A 13,694-nucleotide genomic window follows, 5' to 3' on the forward strand; every position below is an offset into this window, starting at 1 on the left:
GGGAAAAAACACTCTGATGAAATACTCGACCTTTCTATTTATTGTAGATCACTTCCGCACTGCTTCGGGCAACTGGCTTTTTGTCCAGGTGTCTTGTTTATCTCTCCCTGTGTTATGGTGATAACCCAACCATTCTGAAATCCCCATCTGCAAAACCAGGTGGGAAACTGACACAGCATTACTACATTCCTCTAGAGCCCCTTTTGAAAAAGCCTTCGACAGAAATAGATAACCTCCCTTCTCCAAGTCCAACATAAGGCAGAGATTTCAGAGAAAAATTTCATGTATGGTTAATTCGTCGAACCCCCTTACCCTCCCCAAAGGCCAATGTCTCTCCTGGGGCGTTTAGTATTTCCCTAAACAACACACAACACACAGAGAATCAGAAAAGTGGAAAGAAGTAACTCTGGGCCAGTGCTAAAATCTTGGAGAGACAGCGCGCGCGCACACACACGAACACACATACACACACGCAGCCTTAAAGCCTGGTGCCTTCCCTCAGGCTGGTTTTTTCTACTCCCTCTTTTCTGCCTGGCTGCATGTGTTGGGGGAGGGGCCAAAGGCAAAGTTCGCTTTGCTTCCTTTCTTTGCCCATCCCCCCCTCCCCCGCGGCTAAATCCTCCATCCTCCCCCAAATCGGATTGATGCCACCGTCGTGGAGTCAGTGCCTTGGAAGAAGTTATCTTGCCATCAAGTGTGAGCAGTGCACCCGGGGGTGCGGGGGGCAGGGCCAGCGGGGGCGGTAATGACACCTCACACCAAACACAAACGACAATTATTAGACTGTATTTAATTTTTAATGAATCATCAAGAAAAATGGGGCCATTTTCGTTTCGTTGGACCCCTCTCCTTTCCATGGGCATCTCTTGGCCGCGCGGACCGTCCCCACCTCCCCGGAGCCTCGCAGCTCTAAGGCTAGCAAGGAGTCCCCAGATAACTATTTAGTATAAACAAACCGTGCGGCTTTAATGGAATTACTTCAGCCTGCTAGTAAATAATTTATAGTAGGCAGTAAATAAAATATGGTTCTATGTCTTTAAAAGAGTTGTCAAGTGGAAAACACTCACCAGAGGGACGTAAACCCCGAAGATTGCCACGCTTACAGACGCAGGCTGGCTCGAAAGCCGGGGCAAGACAACATGTTTTTATACCCCGAAGGAGGGCGTTGGTGCTGCCAGAGCCGAGCCGGCTGCTCGCAGCGAAGGTTCCCGCGGGGAGAAGGGAAGAGACACGATGTCTTTTTCACCGAGCTGTGGGGCAAGTGATTAAAATGCAAAGGAAGGGGGCTGCACGTTCAGAATAATACCTTCCATGTGAAAGCCTAGCAGCTTTCAAATTCGTTGTCGCGCTTAATCCTTGCCTCCACTCTCCCAGTGGAAGCAGGCCGGGCCCATGATTCCCATTTTGCGGATGGGTACAAAAAAGGCTCTGAGGCTAAGGGACGGGCTCCAGCTCTGCCTGCTGGGGACCACTAAGTAGGGCGCGGGAGTCCAGGGGTCTTTGCAAGCCCTGCCCGCGCAGTTGTGGCTCCCCGCGGCTCCCCCAGGAGTAGCTGCTACGGTCCAGCCCAGCACACTTGCCTCCTTTTACAACCCTTCGGCGTCTCTTCTGTTTTCCGTGACCTAAGGACCCTCTAAATAAATTTTCTGCCCCCCTCTTCCCCACATCATCCCCCCTGGAAGGCGCATCCCAGTTCGGAGAGGAGGACAGATTTATGAGCGTCTCCTCAAGGTTACCCCCAAGACAACCTTGACCATGAAACCAGAATCTTGAACACTTGACCTAAATTTCCAAGGGCATCTGTTTCCGTCTGTAATTGTCACCAGGCTTCATTTGAAATTCGATCCTGTGTCACTAATGGTATTAACAGGAGCTGAGGTCCAACCTTCCAACGGGAGACTGTTGCATATGATTTTACTTCCAAACGAAAGTAAATCAGTTTCTATAAACCTGCAGCAACCCCCTCCCCGAGTACAATAAAACTGTTGTCGCAATCAATAAATCTCTGGTTTGGAGCAATGAAAATTAGATAACTGTTCTCTCTTTCTATCTCTCCCCCGCCCTCATAAGACAAAGCCACTATTCAAAGAACGGGGCGTCTTGTTAACCATTTCTGCAGTCCCTCGCTGTACCCGGCGCCTTTCAGACATGCACCTCTCAGTCATCGGAGAGAACCAGACGTTTAATTATGGTGACTTTTGTTCGATCATTACGGATAATAAAGGCAACCTTTTCGCTAGATACAATTATAACGCAAGCTGCTTCAACACCTGCACGGATCGCATTTGTCTCCAGCGTGTTTTCTCTCTCCTACTCTAAACTGCCTTTGAATTTCTCCTTCTCTTCTGACCAGAAGATTTAATATGTTGCTAGAGATAGATTTCACGAAAACGCGTTGTCCCTTCTGTAGCTACATCTGCTCCGACCTATTAGGAAAAGTAAGACATTTTGATACTAATTGCAAATAAATTGTGATGTGTTCACCGAGTAATTGATTTAATGAAGTTCATATGAAACTCCTGAGATTGGCCAAGTGAAAGGCCCCCTGGTGTGTCTATTGTGGAGGGAAAGGAAGGTTGGTTTTTCGTTTTCTTTCTCTCTAAAAAAAAAAAAAAATAGAGGTAGCGTGGCGGGGGAGGGGGGTGAGGAGGGGGGTCGGCACAGATGTTACCTCCGCAGCCGGCGCGGTGGCGGGAAGGAGCAGCCGGGATCGCGCCTCCCGCCCGCCCGCCGCGAGCCCTCAGTCCCGTCAAACGAAGCGCAGGCGGCCGCGCCCCGACAGGGCCCGGGTGGCCGGATGAGTGCAGTTCAGTGGCAGGCGAGGGCCGCCAGCGTCCTCGGGGCTACCGAGGTTGCGTGGGGTCCTGCGGCTAGGCTCTGTTCCCCGCTTCCCGTCGTGCTCGACGCCGGCCTCTCAACCCCTTTCTCGGCCCAAAGGCTAGAGGCCAGCAGGCTGGGGGGTCAGGAGGGGGCACCAGGCGGCTCTGTCCTCAGCCCTGGCCCCCAGGCCGCAGCCCCGGCGAGAGTCTCGGTGGCTAGTACACGCCGCCCCCCGTGCGGGCCGTGGGCTCGGGGGTGAGGGGCCTAGGCCCCCCACAGACTGGAATCAAGAATCCGGACGACCAAGCCGCTTTCGGCATTCAGGCGGGGTTTTCTTTTCAACCTTTTCTAGCCAGATACATCGGCAAGTTCAGGGGCTGCGGCTTGCGGCAGAAAGGGAATACGAATTTTCCCAGCACCTGCCGTACGCCAGACCCTGAGCTTCACAATTAGCTGCCCCTCTCTGAGCAAAGGGTACGCTCCCCTAAACAATCAGAAACTGAGGCTGCAAGGACCCTTGTCTGCAACTTGCCAACAAAGTCCCGGCTACCCTGGGCCACCCGCGGAGCCTGGCTCTTTGGGAAGAAGGCAAGTTATCACAAAACCTCTCCCAGTTTGCCCCTCCCCCCGAGCCCTCCAAATACTCTCCTGGGTGACTCAGTGCGGGGAGCGTGGGAGACAGGGCGGAACCGACTGCGGGGCCCGGCCCACATCTCCGAGCTGGCGGCGCGCAGTCCGCGGCTCGAGGGTGGCATTTTTGTTTCGTTTCGTTTTAAAGAAAGAAGAGCTCGTTTGAATAATCAGAGCCCAAGCTGAGCTACCGGCTGGCTCCAAGTTCCTCGGAGTTGCCCTGCTGGTGAACTTTCCCCGACCGGCTCCCTCCGGGTCCGGGAGCCGCTAATCTGGGTCCCCAAGCGCCAGCGGGCCACGGCGGGGTCGGGGGAGCAGCGCGCTGGGCCGCGACCCGCGAGCCCCGGGCAGCGGCGACGGGGGGCCCTCCCGGCCCCTCCGCCCCAGGCGGAAGGCCGCGCCAGCTCCGCGCGCCGAGCGGACCGCCCGCCGCGCGCAGGCCGGTCCCCACCCTCGGAGGAGGGAGGCGACGAGTTTAAAACCCCAGCGGAGGCAAACAGTCAGCCCCGGGGTCGGACCGCGGCCCCGTTCTCTGCCCACGAGTCAACGCCCGGCGCGAAACCAGGCGCCGAAATCGGCTCTTCGCTTCCCCCCTCGACATTTCCGGTTGGGTGGCGCTCCACGGTCGGCCCGGAGCGCCCGAGAGGCGAGCGGGCCCCACCTGGGCCGGGGCCGCCGAAGGGCCCCCTCGTCCGCGGGCGGCACCGGGCACTTCCGGGGAAGCGCCGCTGCCCGGCTGCAGTCTCGGCCGGCCCGGCGCAGGCCCACCCCTGCGGGGGCTCTCGCTCGGCCGCATTCGTTGCTCAGGCCCCAGCACCTCTCCGTTTGCCCTTGGTGGGGCCCTTTCCCGCGTTTTGGGGGGCGCAGAAGGAAGGGGGCTGGCCCACCTCGCCCCGGAACGGGGGAACCCAGCTAGGCGCCCCTTTCCCGGGCTCAGCATTACTGGGACCCAAGAAGGACCGTTTGGCCCTCTGGAGGTCCTCCCCGCACCCCCGGGCCGCGGCGTTGGTGAACTGGGAGCAACGTTCTCCCGTCCAAGGTCAAGAGCACACAATGCCGGGCCGCGAATCGCAGCCCCCGCCCCCAACCCCCGGGCTTCGGCCGAGCAGCCGCTCGAGGGCCCGGGGCGTCGAGGAAGGGGTGGGCTCCGGCGCCGCGGGGCTGGGAGGACTGGGGCCCGGGCCGCAGGGGTCTTCGGGATTGTGGAGGGAGGCGCGGGATGGGAGAGAGAAGTTCGGATTTGAGCCGCCTGGCCCCTCCAGGATTGTTTCGGGATGACCTTTTCTTTCCAATACGCGGGCACCAGCAGCTGATGATCTCGGGCAAGGGGCATGCATGTGGCCATTGTGAACATTTTTCACATTCCTGGGGCCGGGGGAAGATTGACAGGGGCCTTGGGAGACGTGGGAGCCGCGGCGTCCCGCTTAGTTTGAAGTTGCAGCCTGCGCGCCCCAGGACTTTCCCCCTCCCGGGCTCGGAGGGCCCCAGCACGCAGCTGCACCCCGGGCCCAGGCGACCCCCTACCCCCACCCCCCCGCTGCAGCGCCCCCTACGGCCGGGAGGTGGGACCGGCGGGAGCGGGGAGCCGGGGGTCCCGGGGTGGGGGCTGGAAGCTTGGTGCGCGCCGGCCCCGCCTGAGAAGCGGTCACCCGCGGGGGCTTGGCATCTGAAAGTGCGATTTGGGTAGCTGGGAGTGGAGATTTACGATCCTGGAGGACAGAGCGTGAAAGGGGTATCATCATCAGTTTTTACTGAAAGAAAGAAAACATATCTTTAACAAAAAGAAGGGCCCTTGCCATTCACCCGCGTTGTTAGGACAACGTGAACTATCCTTGAAATGATTAGTTCCACTTCAAAGGAATTTACATTCAACAGTGAAAACTCAGCCTCTTTTTATTTATTCGAAAAGACTTTTCACTACGGCGAGTCATATGTTCGGTCCTTCTATTTATTTTTCCGCATTCACGGTGCACTTGTATTAAATCAACACAGAGAGCCGCACTCATTATGCGGACCAGCCCGGGTTCCGGGACCCAGAGCTACAGGTAGACAGGGCGGGGGAGAGGGTGCTGGGCTTGAGGTCTGGGGCCACGCAGGAGCCCTCCAGGCCCGGAGGATGGGGTGGAAAGTGAGGGAAGTAGGTCTGCCGAGAGGAAAGCATGTTCCCGAAAAAACCTGACCCCAGCCCAACCGATCTTGAGCTGTGAAGAAAGTGGACGCAAAGTTCCCAGCAACACCCCGGGAGCATCTGTTAAAAACCAATCGGGTTGGCACAAGTTTGCCAGGTCCAATTCAAGCCGATCTCCACAAATTGAGGAGACAAACCCTATCTCTTAGGAGCCTGGGACGTTTGCTGGCACACACTCCCAGGACCCCCACGTCCACGTTCCCCCCACCCCCACCTCGGGCCTCCACTTGTCGCCAAATCCAGGAAACCTCTGATCAAAGGAACAGAAACAAAAAATTTAGGAGTGGCACGTCTTCGGGGCTGGGTGCCACCTCTCCGACGGACCCCGAAGCACTTCTGGGCAGTGGCTAAGATAAGGTTCCAGCCCTCCAGAGACCGCAGCCACGGCTCTCGCTTCCCCTCATCCCCCACCCGAGCCCCCTCATCCCCACTCCGACCTGCTCTTTTCTTCAGCCCCGGGGCTGAGTTTTTCTCCACTAGAACAACCATAGCAAACTTTCTCTTGGTGATCTTTTTCAGCTTCTACTTAAAGAGGAACGAATCTGTGTTGGCCGTAGTATTCAAGAGTTTGTCCTCCATTTCCTACCACGTCTTGATTCAACACTGCCCACCCCCCAGAAAAAAACGGAACCCGTTCCTTGAACTACTGTCAACATGATTCTAACAGTTGTCTTTTCTAATCGCGTTTTGGGGTCTCCTTCACTAGATTCAGAAACAGGAATACAGGCTGCATGCGAGGCAATGAGTTAAAGGCGACCGGCCTCTGCCACTTGGCAACAAAGGTGTGAGTGGGGAAGGCCCTCATTTTCCTGTCTTTGCACAAGATCATTTGGGTGGAATGAGAACTGGGGTTTTGTTCCTGTCTGTCCTTCCTCCTGGATTTATTTCACCCTGTTCTGGCACTTCCTTTTGTTTCTTTTCTCCAAACCTCAGGCTTATCCCGAGGCCTCCCCTGCACGTCCCCTTCCTGCTCGAAAGCTCTGAGACGGCTTTGCCGTCCTCTCATCTCCTGACCTTTATGGGCCATGCAACTACACGGTTGAGTCAGAACCGCAAGCAGAACTCTGGATGTGCTGACCCGCAGGTGGCTTAAGAGAATGTGCAATCATGAGACTCCAACCCCCTTCCCCACCCCCAAGTAGATCTACGCTTTAATCCTAACGTTGAACTCCTGGAGACTTCCCAACCAGCTGGTGTTTGTCCTGTGGTGGCATCAACACTTGACTGCAAACACATTCCGGTGTCGATCCGGGTGGGGCTTCCTTGGAGGGGCCTCTCTAATCTCAGACAGGAAAGAAAGGAAGGAGGGAAGGAGGGAAGGACGGAGGGAAGGAAAGAAAGAGGGAGGGAGGGGGAGAGAGAGAGAGAGAGAGAGAAAGAGAAAAAAAAGAAAGAGAGAGAGAGAGGACGTGGAAAAGGAGAGGCCCCAGCAGAAAGCAATACTGGGAGGGCGCTGGGAGGCCTCCAGCTGAAAAGGCCAGAGAATGAGAGGCTCAGGTCTCCCAAGGCAACTCTGGTGGGGGGAGGGCAGGAGGAGGCGTGTGAGAAAAGTGACAGATCCTAAAGCACACCCCAGGAGACCCGGGGATCTAGGAAGGACTCAAAATGTATTTCTAATTACTTTTCATGCTCCCAGGAAAGGGGCTCCTTTTAAGTTCTGTTTTAAAAGCTTGTTATTGTGGTGGGTTGTAGTCCACAATTGGAAAGCGCTGTTGATACATTTTAACTTTGTTGTACTGGGTGAGAGGATGGCAAATGCTAGAAATGCACCTCTCGGGCTAACTCTGTACAAAATCAGAACCTGGACATTTCTTTAATGGTCGTTCTCCCATTTTAAAAACCGACGAAGAGTGTCAAGGACATTGATTTGACCCCAAAAAATGTATAGATTCTCTGGAAGGGGTAAGGGGACTCTTATTCATGTCTCGTTTCTGTTTATCTCTCAGGTGACTCCAGGCTCAAAAAGTCCGAGTGTGGATTACGCAGACATGAGTGCAGAGCAGACATCCGGTCAGCAGAGGGCACACTCGTCACTGTCAAACTCCATTTCCACATTTGGAGGTGACAATGGTACGTGGGGGCAGGAATGGTGGGCCTAAGCTCCACGGAATGGGGCTCCAATGGAGATCTAGGAGATGAGCATAAACGACTGTTTCTTGCAGGTTAAACACAAAGAGAACAAGAGAGGACATGTCGCTAAGTTTTATACCCACATAGAGTTTCTGAAAAGTAAGAGTATCACAGGACTGGAAAAACGGCCTTTAAAATCTTGATTAGATGGGTATGAGGTTGGTCAGAGAGTTTCCACTGAATGCAGACCCGACGTTTGCTGTCTGGCCATGATACCTTGAAATGCTTAGGCCTTCTCAAAACCAGGAGGCGGGTGGAAATGCTGTAAAGACCACTGGATGTGCCACTGAAAGCCCTTGGTTCTAGGACCTTCCAGCGAGTTCTTAGGCAAGTCTCTTCCCCTCTCTGAGTTTCTGAGTCTTCACCTGCAATATAAAAGCAAAGACGGGGAACGAGATCGTCTCTAAGGTCCCTTCCTGCTCCAACGGGATGCAATCCTGGGAAGAGAATAAAATTTGAGCCCACTTAGAATTTAATCCTCATATTCTAGGGTCCTCAAACCATGGTTTCTAAAAGAGTAACAGGCAGGCAGGGGTGAAGGTGGCAAGCAACACTGACCGCCGTGATACTACACTTCTTCTGGAGAACACGACTCGCTCAGAGGCTCCCAGGAGGGGCTCAGGCAGCGCGCGGGGAGTTGCAGGTAGAGATTCTGGAGAAAACTAAAGCCAGAGACCAGGGCACTGTTCTCAAAGGGCAGACTCGGGTCCTCGACCAGGCCAGAAAACGAAAGCGGGAGTGGGCCCACTGGGTTCCATCTAGAGGCCTTTGGGAGCCCTCAGATTCAAGAATGCCATTGTCACTTCTTTTGACAAATGTGTGCTCCTCGGGGCTTTTCAACAGCGAAGGTTTGGTTTTCCTCTGCTGAGCGACTTTGACGCGGATTTGAACACCCAAAGCAGTGGCTTGAACTGGGCTTTCTCGTGTTTGTCTAGAGTGCAGAGTAGACTTGTTTACCACAAAGAGTACAGCCGCCGCTGATTCTGTTATTCCGCTCTTAATTGGCATGAAACTTCTAAAACCGACAATGACAAAGACATGTACAGCTGTGATGTGCCCTTGCGCCCTGGCTGAGCGGCTGAGGACATGTCCTGAATAGGCAAAATCATGAAATCCTTGAAGGCCTGAGGTCTACTGTGTTCTGGAACCTGCCTCCTCCTCCCCCAACCCCATCCCCTCCACCGCACTTGCCAGCCTTATGGGGCCAAGCTGAGGGCTCATGCATGAGGAAGCTGCATCTGGGGAAGCCTGGCTGTTGTCAAAGTTGCTCTCCTTCCCCTCAGGCCGGCGCTGTCCCGTGTGGTGGTCACTGGCCACATGTGGCTCTTGAGCCCTTCAAGGGTGGCAAGTCAGATTGAGGTAGGCTCTAAGCGAAAAATGCACAGCAGATTTTAAAGGCCTAGTACAAAAAAAGAGTGCTAAATATCTCATTAATAATTTTCATATTTCACATGTGGAAATGATTCTGGGTTAAATACAATATATTATTAAAATTACTTTCAGCTGTGCCTTTTTACTGTTCTTCAGTGGGGCTACCAGAAAATAGCAGTTACACATACAGTTCATGGTGGCGCCTCAAATTCTGTCTCGATTGGGCAGTGCTCCCTAGACAGTTGGCAAAGAGGTCCTCAACACGGGCTCTGGGCCCCACACTAGAACAGACCGTGTTTGCTAGCTTCGCGCGTCTCGGAGCCACGTACAGGGCCTGATATTACTCTCAAATGGACGGATGCCCCCTCACGCACCCCAACCCTAGGCATCACTGACTTCGTAAGAGACAGCCAAGGTGGCCGGCTTTGCCCAAGCAGCTCCGCCAAGCCCTTGCACGGCTGTAAGTGAAAAGAGCTGGGGGAATTGAAGGAGCCCCTCGTTCACCATGCAGTTCGGCCAGCCACTCACAAGCTGTGTGACCTTGAGCAAGTCACATCTCTCCTGACGTCCTTTCCTTCCTCGGGATAGCAAGAAGGTCAGGCCAGACAGTGGCTCCGGGCTCTTGCTTCTGCCTCTCCTCCCTGTGCCCCAGGCGATGCTGGGACTGTCTTTCTCCTGCTTTTTGTATTGCTCTGCTCTGCCCGTCAGGTTGCTGGCGGTGCGAAATGAGCAAGGATGAAAAGCTTTCCCATCCTGGAAGTGACCACAGAGCAGGCATGGGAGGGACTGGGCCTCCTTGTCCCCCTTCACTTTGGACACTCAGGCACCAGTAAGGGACAGTGCTGGCAGATGAGAAGCCCAAGCGTTAGAGCCGTGGGGACCTGGGGCAACAGCCCAGCGGGACATTTCAAGGCGGCCGGCACACTCTGTTTCCCTCGCTAGTATTTGCTAACGTCTGGTGCTCTTAAAATTCCCCCTAGGGGTGCCCGGGTGGTGCAGTCTGGGAAGCTTCGGACTCTTGATTTCGGCTCAGGTTGTGATCTCAGGGTGGTGAGATCAAGCCCCGCATCAGGCTCTGCACTCAGCACGGAGTCTGCTTGAGGCTCTCTCTCTCTCTCTCCTTCGGCCCCTCCCCACCCCCACCCTCTGTAAAATAAATAAATCTAAAACCAAAATTCCCCGTAAAGTTAGGGGTTCCGTAGTGCCAGTTCGAAGCATTTGCTCATCTAGCTGTTGAATGGGAAGGAAAAGTCCCTAGATCAGGGGTCCTAAACCCAAGTGCCTTCCCAGGGCGGAGGCCCAGAACGTGGGAGGGCAGGATGGGTGAGCCTGAGGCAATCAGGGGTGGTAGGAGCTGGGTCAAACCAGACTGCCTGTTCAGGCTGAGGACATTCAAAGTCTTCTTCCTTTTTTAAAACGCAGTGCTCTAATGACCAAACAGAACACCACTCCAGGCTGCGTTTGCCTCCTATCCGCTGCACTTCAGACCTTGCCCTCCTGCCTCGCGTATCTGTTGTCTAGGTTCTGACTAGAGTCTTTCTAAATTCTAGATTTTCTTTCACCATGGCAGATGCCATGCAAAGCAGTGTCTATTTAAAGTCCCCAACCCACATGCGCAGACCTTCCCTTCCTCCCTCTCCTCTCGGTTCCCAGAAACCCCCTGTTCTCCTCCGCTCTGGGCGCCTCCATTCCTTGCAGGGGTCGCTCGAGCATTAGTTACGTTTAAACTTCAAACCAAAGCAAAGAGTCTTCGTGAGATTTGCACCGTTTTAAATCGGATTACAAATTTTCTACAGATTTGCCCCCAAACTTAAAATACTAGTGTTGTGTACACATCAGCTGAGTTTCCTGATAACTTGGCATTTCTTCTAACGGGAAGAATCACTCTCAATGCGTCCAGGCCGCCGTGGAGCTGGAAGGGCCTCGGAGGCCATCTTGCCAGGCCCCATCTGCCCCTCGATGGCATCCTTCCACGGGCTGAGGGGAAAAGATGCCTTCACATTGGAATGACCTCAATACACACAGCCATCACTCCTGTGTCACCCTGCACTGTCACCGCCGGGAGACAATGAACACCCTGAAGACAGGGCCTGTGTGTCTTGACCATTCCTGTAGCCCCGGCACCCAGGGCCACCTGCGGCGCTCCAAGTTGACTGAACCGAACGGTCACTCTGGACAGTCGTGGAATGGGACTGGCTCCTTCTCTAAATCCTCTTTTTCCCATTCATTTATTTCTTCAGCACACATCCATTTCAAGTGTGTTTCCTGCTATGAAAACGGAAAGGGGAAAATATTCAAGCAGCTGCTTTGCCTGACAATCTTTTTGAGGAAAGACTAACACCCTGAGTATCATTTGTCCAGTGCCTGCTATGTGCCAGGCACCCCTCTAGGCACCAAGGATGCCTGGTGAGATGACAGACAGTGCCGGCTCTGCCGGAGCTCTCAACTGACGATGGCAAAGGCTGGGTTTTGGCGAAGCTCAGACCTCACCTCTTGGAGGAAGCCTTCCATGGCTCCCTAGCCCCCTCCCCGGCCCCTCTTGTGCAATTTGCGCACCCCTGGCCACAGCCCTTGTGACTCCATATTCTAGCTGCCTGTCGACTTGAAGGTCTCCCAGTGCCGACTCTGAGCGGACTCTGCCCGCAGGCAGAGAGACCCAGGCTTCATCACCGCTGAATCAGGGCCTAACACGGTTCCTGCCACAGAAGTGGCGTGCAATGTAAGTGTGCTGAATTAGAAAACGACTGAGGAGACTTAAGGATAGTAGACTCAGGATAATCTGTAGTTTCATAAACTGAGGAAGATCACCAAGCAGTGGGTTGCTAGAAGTCAAAGGAAAGAACATCTTGGTTCTGGGGTGACATAGGGCCCATGCTAGGATCTGCTCTCACCACCTTCGTTTGAGCGTTTCATTTGAGTAGGCCGTGGAGCACAGTAACATTGCCCTTCAGTGGAAAACCACTAGATTTCGGAGGTGGTGGTATGTTGAAGCATAAGTGTAAGAATATCCTTAGAGCATATTTCTTTCGCCTTTCCTGGGTTCGAACTTTTTTTCTCCTTGTCTTTTTTCCTGTTTTCTTCTTTTCTTTGCAGGGGGCAGGTGTGGAGTTTTTAAAACCCAATGCGCAGCTTTTTAATTTAAAGGCAACGATTGAGCAGTATTTTTCCATTTGTACTGATAAGAAATTCAAGTCCATTTAGATTCCTATAGGTGTTGCCTTCCTTTAAAAAAAAATACAGCTTTTATGACTTTGTTCCCATCTCTTTGCCCCTCGCACATCCATATTTTCTAGGCGAGCACCGTCCTAACCTCAACTACAACACAGTTTGGAGAGCATCTTATGCTGGGACAGTGCCTGAAGCATGTCCTTTTCCCCCATAACATTTCTGGAGAATGGTTTTAAATGCAATGCACCCTACCCTTAACAGCCCTTCATCTCTCAGCCCCTTCCTTGTTACCATTCACTCAATAAGCTTCAAGGATTGATGACTTCACCAGGCTGATGCAAAGGGTCCTGTAAAACGCTTCCTGTTTTCTTTCCTGCAGGCATCCCTTTAATTCTGTGTTTTTCCAGAGCCCTGAACTCTGCACTCCAGCAGATCGCAGTCTGCATTTTGCAGCTCTGGGGCCGGGTGGTCCATGACACCCAGGGCCCCCGCTCCCCCGGCCCCCAGTCAGGGCACTGTGTGAAGAAGGAGCCCTTTGAGTTGCGGGTTGAGGCCTTGGCGGGGAAGCTCCCTCTTCAGTGGTCACAACGCACCTCATTAAGCATTCTTTTCTGCCCCATTTTCTCCAGCCAGGAGGCTTGGGGTCTGTCATGTTGGAGGACTGCTGCGAATGGGATAGTTTCCGTCTGGACCTGCCCCATGAATCCCCGAGACATTTTCCCCCGGCCATGTGTTCGTTCCCAGTTGACTGAGCTCCTGTCAGCTAAGGAGTAAGTCTGAAATAGTTCCAGCCTGAAGTGCGGTGGTTGGCTTGACCCCGGCTGACAGGGCTGCTATGGGAAGTGCTTCAGGCCATTCCCCCGTCCCCTTCCCTCTTGCCCTCTCCCTGCACACTTCTTGGCTGCAGGAAGCAGACGGGCAGTGTACTTACTTTTCCTGTCTGACCCTGGGCCAGGGAAGCACGAAAAGGGGATCCCTTATTTCTAGGAAATGGGTGTGTGTGTGTGTGTGTGTGTGCGCGTGCGCCTGCATGCTTGGCGGGGGCGGGGGGGGCAGGAAGGAGGCAATACAAATCAACCGAAGATTGTCTGGCCTCATGTCTTCATTTGAATATGTGCAAGGAAAAGTTCGAAGAACAAGTCTTGCGACTGCCAACTCTGTCTTCCCGCTGGAGTTCTACAGTCAAGGCCGGAGCAGCTGCTGCGTGTCCCGCTCTGTGCCTGGTACACAAGGAGACTTAGCAGACAAAACCTTTGCCCTCGAGCTACGGCCCCTCTTTCTTTGGCTCTGGGAGGCCTTGCGGGAGCAGTCTAGCCTTGAGGCCTCTAGTTCTTTCCTTCAGCTCAGGGTGGGTCCTTCGGGAAGCAGATTCGGAGAAAGAGAACAC

This window comes from Ailuropoda melanoleuca, chromosome X (genome assembly GCF_002007445.2).
Source record: "Ailuropoda melanoleuca isolate Jingjing chromosome X, ASM200744v2, whole genome shotgun sequence".
Taxonomy (NCBI): domain Eukaryota; kingdom Metazoa; phylum Chordata; class Mammalia; order Carnivora; family Ursidae; genus Ailuropoda; species Ailuropoda melanoleuca.